The 6,000-nt window shown below is 30.3% G+C and overlaps 1 long non-coding RNA gene across 4 annotated transcripts; it reads left to right on the forward strand.

Moving 5' to 3' along the window:
- The first annotated feature begins 1,839 nt into the window (after window positions 1-1,839).
- Window positions 1,840-4,481, forward strand: LOC145103210 (uncharacterized). Of its 4 annotated transcripts, none has more exons than XR_013706398.1 (7): window positions 1,840-2,401; window positions 2,559-2,639; window positions 2,856-3,085; window positions 3,219-3,256; window positions 3,354-3,423; window positions 3,582-3,818; window positions 3,912-4,481. It is a non-coding gene; the product is annotated as an uncharacterized LOC145103210 (long non-coding RNA). The 4 variants fall into 4 exon arrangements; XR_013706396.1 differs by having other exon boundaries at window positions 2,856-2,928; window positions 3,020-3,085; window positions 3,354-3,818; XR_013706397.1 differs by having other exon boundaries at window positions 3,591-3,818; window positions 3,912-4,480.
- The last annotated feature ends 1,519 nt before the right edge of the window (window positions 4,482-6,000 follow it).

Consider the following 6,000-nt stretch of genomic DNA (forward strand, 5'->3'; position numbering starts at 1 on the left):
TGATTATTTGCTAAAAAGTTTGGTAATTTGGTTTTCTATCTTACTTTAAAAATAACAATGTATTTTGATAGTTTTTGTTTATGTTTGACAATCTAACTTATAAGTTTATATATATTCTTATTAATTATGTAGTTGGAAAATCTTCGTGCAATGCTCGCCGACCCGGCATGTAGGGATGAGCTTTATTCGTTTTTTCAATCCCAAAAAAATAAAGGGAACGATGGGAACGACGATGAGGGTATGTAAGAATGGGTTTTATTTGCATATGTTGTCTCGTTTTGCTACTTGGTAGATTGTAAAAATTTTGTTGTTTTGCTACTCGGATAGTATGACTTTTGATATTTAATTGTATTTTGGATGTTTGTTTGACACTATTATGTTTGATATTTAATAGGATGTTTGTTTTGTAATTAGCGTCGACACTATTGGTTTTGATATTTAATCGAATATTGTTATTACCGGCGACACTTTTACCTGCGATATTATCACCGGCAACGAAAATCATTTTTTTTAAAAAAAAAATTGAAAAAATATTACCGGCGACGCTTTTATCGGCGACAGAGCTCATTACCGGCGACACTTTTACCGGCGACAAATGTCATTCCCGGCGACAACATTATTAGCGGCGACAATACTCATTAGCGGCGACATACTAATAGCGGCGACTATTATCATTAGCGGCGACAAACTGATCAATAGCGACGAGGCAGTAGCGGCGACTTATTACCGGCGACGCGTCGCCGCTATTATCAGTACCGGCGACTTTTGGGACTTTTACCGGCGACTTTTGTCGCCGGTAATGGCCTTTTTCCTTGTGGTGTTAGGAGAGAGAGGTTATATTTCAAAATTACTTGAATTCACATGAGAGAATGAAGGAGACGTTGAGTATTTATTTGGATGAAAAAGATCTGGTCAAAACCTTGGAAGAGAAGATTTATAAGAGTTTGTTTAAAATTTAATATTATTTTATTAGTGATTAGTTGTACAATTAGCTTAATGATTTGGACGTCTTAAAAAACATATTATTTTTTTTATTTAATCTATATTTAGAAATAGTAAGATTTGTTTTATAAGATACTAAAGATATATATATATATATATATATATATATATATATATATATATATATATATATATATTTTAAATATCAAATTTTCTATTAAATTTTTTATAATCAGCTATGAAAATAAAATGATATGTATTAAAAAAATATTTTAAAAGAAATGAAAACTATAATGTTTGTTCTATTAAATTGTGAATATGACCAGAAAATGTTGAGAAATTGATTTTAGTCCGACGGTGGTCCAACAGCGATTCGGCAGCGGTCTAACGGTGGTTCCACGGCTGTTCAACAACAAGTGACAACTAGTTGTAAAATAGAGAATGAAAAAATTTGTTTATTATAGAATTAATGTTTGATTTGTCTAAAATATCATTAATAAAAACATTTTAAGAACCTAAGAACCATCTTTTAAAATGTTTTTATTAATGACATTTTAGACAAATCAGACATTAATTATATATATATATATATATATATATATATATATATATATATATATATATATATATATATATTACCTCATAAAGCATCTTTGGACAAACGTTCAAAATGAAGTCGTATAAAGCATCTTTGGACAAACGTTCAAAATGAAGTCGTACAAGGCCATAATGCAATATTTACAACCATTTTATGCATCGACAAACCATGGATATTGGTTTGATCAATATTTGAAAAAGTCAAAGAACTGTGCGTATTGTTTCACATCTCTATTGCCATATCTTGACCTGGCCTTTTAGTTATCCCAAATTTATCGCTTTTTCAAATGACATCTGTTATGAATTCAACACCATAAATTGATGCTCCTTTCTCAATTTACATAAGTTGAAAACCCCTAATCGATTTCTAGCCCAGCCGCTCTTCCAGATCCACACCGTTTCTTCCATTAAATCTCTATCGCTCATATGGTGTAATTTGGTGAACAATTTCCTATTTCTAGACGTCCCGTCCAACAACCTTCCAACTATGTCTCCGGTTCTTTAGCCTTATAATGCTACTCACATATTTGATGCATTTGTCTTATGGATCTGTTCACAGTTTTTCCCCCACCATCAAACACTTTGTATCCTTCCGCTTATCACCACGACGAACTGCCACAAATAATATCACCTTCTCCCCCACCATGACCTCACACATTGGACAATACCTCTCTTAACTCTATATCCGCTACTAAAACCCTAATCCTTCCCACAAGCCAAACACTTGACGTCGCTGCTCATTCACCTTTATCTCTCTCTGAAACTTCATGGCTGCTATTCCTATCTACCACCAAGGCTGATTGAACGACGAGTTAGAGTTTTTATCATCTAATGAGCAGTCAGCTTTTACTAAAATTTTAAGGTTACAATTTGGATTTTATATGTGATTTTTTTTATATATTCATCCATATTATTCTAAGATTCGAAGAAAGCTAGGTTTTAATGGTACAAGATTTGATTTGAATAAATCTACGATTTGATGTTTTCAAGTGTTTGTTTATGTTTCATCTGATGAACAGTCAACCATTGCCACCATCTACTATGGTCACCATGTTATTCACCATACCAAGCAACCATCACGTACTACCTTCACCCTAAAGGTATAATCCCTTCTATTATTCTTTCTTTATCTCTCTCTCTCTCTCTCTCTCTCTCTCTCTCTCTCTCTCTCTCTCTATCTATCTATCTATCTTTGTGTATGTGTGTGTTTGTATCTCTTTGTTTCCAATCTATTCTCGTCCTCTTAACCTCAATAGTGAGTTCTGGGGTATGACAATACTCTAACAAGAAGCGAATCTATTTTCATTTGTGTGTAGGAAGCATATCTCAGAGGTTCAATTTAATCTCAAGCGTTACACTCCTGAATATCTAGAAGAAATCCTTTATCACGTTCGAAATCCACATATTACTAAGTCTATTTGTTGATTTTTCTTTCAAATCTCAACTATGTTTTTTTTGTGGTTCGAAAAATGATTTTCAGATCTGGATGAAAATCAACTTAAAGGGAACAAAAAGGGTTTGAATAAGTTTTAGCAAATTGCATTAGGTAGCAAGCTATTACTTTTCCATCTTCACATATGTTTCTTTTATATATTTTGGTTTATAGTAATGAAACCAATTTTAAAGAATGTGTTTTCCGTTTATAATAGTTCTTATGGACCTTTTGACTTTTGTTGCAGGTTTTTGAGTCCTCCACCTACAAACATGAACATAACTGGTAAGGTCTACAAGAAAAACATTGATTTTTTTTTGTTTAAATTTGGTTTTTGGGTTCTCCTATAAGAGCATGAATAATTTTGGTTTTATCTTTGTAGATTTTAATTTTTCTGTGCAGATTTGGGCATTTCTTTACTGATATGCAACCATGAGGCTTAATGTAATTAGGTATACAATTTTTTGTTTTATTTATATTTTGTAGTCTAAGATTAGCTTTGTTTTATGGAAAAATGGGTTCATTTTAGGTTCAGATCTATTTTATAGTAATTATTAGTTGTAGATATGTTTTAAGATAAACTTTCTTCAATTTGGTCCTTTTTTACGAGGTTTCAAAGGTGTAGTTGTTAGATGTGGTTCAAGTGAAGGCTATTAATCTTGGTAATGAAAAAGATTGTATCTGAGCATCAGATGTGGTTCAGGTGAAGGCTATTAATCTTGCCTGAATTTGCAACTTTGATATTTGAATTTATTAGCATACACGTGAACATACATCAAAAGATTGTATCTGAGCATCAGATTGTGGATCCAACTTTGTTTTTGCAGAAGACCCACAAGATAAAAAGGTACTTTGGAAAGTTAGTTTACCTCTTTAATCTTTTTGATTTAAAAAAAAATAGTATCTTAAAAGTTTCTTTTTTGCCCCTTTGTCTTTCTAGATAAGGAAAAATGCTCTGTATGCCTTCTTTGCAATGTCACATGGTTTTGAAGCAATGCCAACAGTTAATTTCAATACACTTCCTGTCAATAAGAAATCAACAACTATTTATTTTTTAGTGCTTGATTATGTATGCAATTCTCATATCATGACTTATAAACAGAGACAAATTGGATATTCTATTTGTGATTATGACAACTTTGCCCCTACAAGATCACATTGCAGGTTCTGAATTTCATAGTTATGTTTGATTATATTGATGATCGCATGCTGAAGATACTTTGTTCCATCATAAATCACTTGGCCTGCTACTGCCATGGACATGGACACTTCATATTATCATCATAGTTACCCTTGGTTTTTTACTTTAAGTTTTAAATCTCCCAATTCTTTCATATTTCCTTGTTTTTTGTTAATTACCTAACAATATTCACGTTGATCATTTTGTCTTGGTAAGAAATTTAAGTATTTTTATCATTCTAAAATGCATCGTTTTATTCTATATTTAGGTTATGGATATAATTATCATTGTAGTAATTTTTCCCTAGTGTACATAGAAATAAGTTAGTTGTGCTTCTTTAGAGTCATTTTGGATAAATTGCTCCTAAGGTGCAAGTTCCTTTTATTTTGTAATGTGAATATTATTAATTTATTCAATGTACGACTTTCATTTAAAAACAACAATTTCTCTATTTTGTCATATTAAAAAATTTCTTAGAAGAAATAACAGTATATCTTTCGGTTCATTCAATATTTTAATAGTAGTCGGGAGTTCTATACCATGATGTATTCTTTATAAGTGATTTTTAAAAGTTTCTTATAAGTTATTGGAAGTTTCAACCGTGATAAAAGTATGGTTGTTTTTTTATGTCTTATTTTTAATATGATATGACACGTTTCCTAAAGTTAACCCAACATTGAATTGAAACTAATCATTGTCCTCTCTAGAAACTAATTTCTAAAATAAACTATTCACCACCCGTCGCTTAGCGCGGATAAACGGCTAGCATATATATATATATATATATATATATATATATATATATATATATATATATATATATATATATATATATATATATATATATATATATATATGGTTACTTGTTAATTATGGTTCTCTATTGAACCTCACCATATATATATATATATATATATATATATGGTGAAGTTCAATAGAGAACCATAATTAACAAGATACCAAGGAACCAATCATGAGCGTCGGAAATCATAATGATCAACGACCAAGGGAAAAGATGTACACTTTTACATTGGACGCACACACACCGCATTTTACCAAAAAATCCACCTCTTACCAAAAAACCTCACCTCTTATTTCGTTTAAAATTTTTTTTATGCCGTTCTTCTTGATTTTTTTGTCCTTTTTCCATAGATATCCATTTGATATCTAAAAAACAAAATTTTTTTTCGAAAAAAACACACTTCATTTTGTTACTTTTTTCAATATTTAAGTTTATTTTTATAAAAAAACTAATTATACCAAAAATATTAAATTTTTGTGCTCTATGACTAAACATCCGACTAAAAAAAACCTTAATTAGTGTAGATTCACACTGTGAATCTAAAATGTAAATATTTCAATTTTTAAAATTCACAATGTGAAAAAGCTCGATCAGTTCATATTCACATTGTGAATCTGACTTACTATTATGCACGCCGTGAATCTGGGAAGGTTCACAACGTGAATCTGAACAGGTTCACAACGTCAATCTGAACAGGTTCACAATATGAATCTGAACTGAAATATCGATTTTTTTAACATCAATATGAATTTATGTTTAAAGAGTACCAAAAAGTATGAATTTTGATATATTTATTAATTTTTTTTCTATAAAATAGTCCTATTTTTCAAAAACCAAAGAAAATGAAACGGGTATTTTGAAAAAAAAAATTATATATCAATATTGATCTCTATGAAAAGAAGACGAAAAATTACGAACAATGGTATATTCGTTCTTTTTTTGATAAAAAACATGGCCTTAAAATAAAATAAACTAAAAATAATGAAGTGTATTTTGTTATAATCCGGTGCATTTGCGTCCATTGTAAAAGTCTACAACCATTTCTTT

The sequence above is a fragment of the Lactuca serriola genome, chromosome 4 (genome assembly GCF_051521515.1).
Source record: "Lactuca serriola cultivar US96UC23 chromosome 4, Lser_US96UC23_V15, whole genome shotgun sequence".
In the NCBI taxonomy this organism is placed as follows: domain Eukaryota; kingdom Viridiplantae; phylum Streptophyta; class Magnoliopsida; order Asterales; family Asteraceae; genus Lactuca; species Lactuca serriola.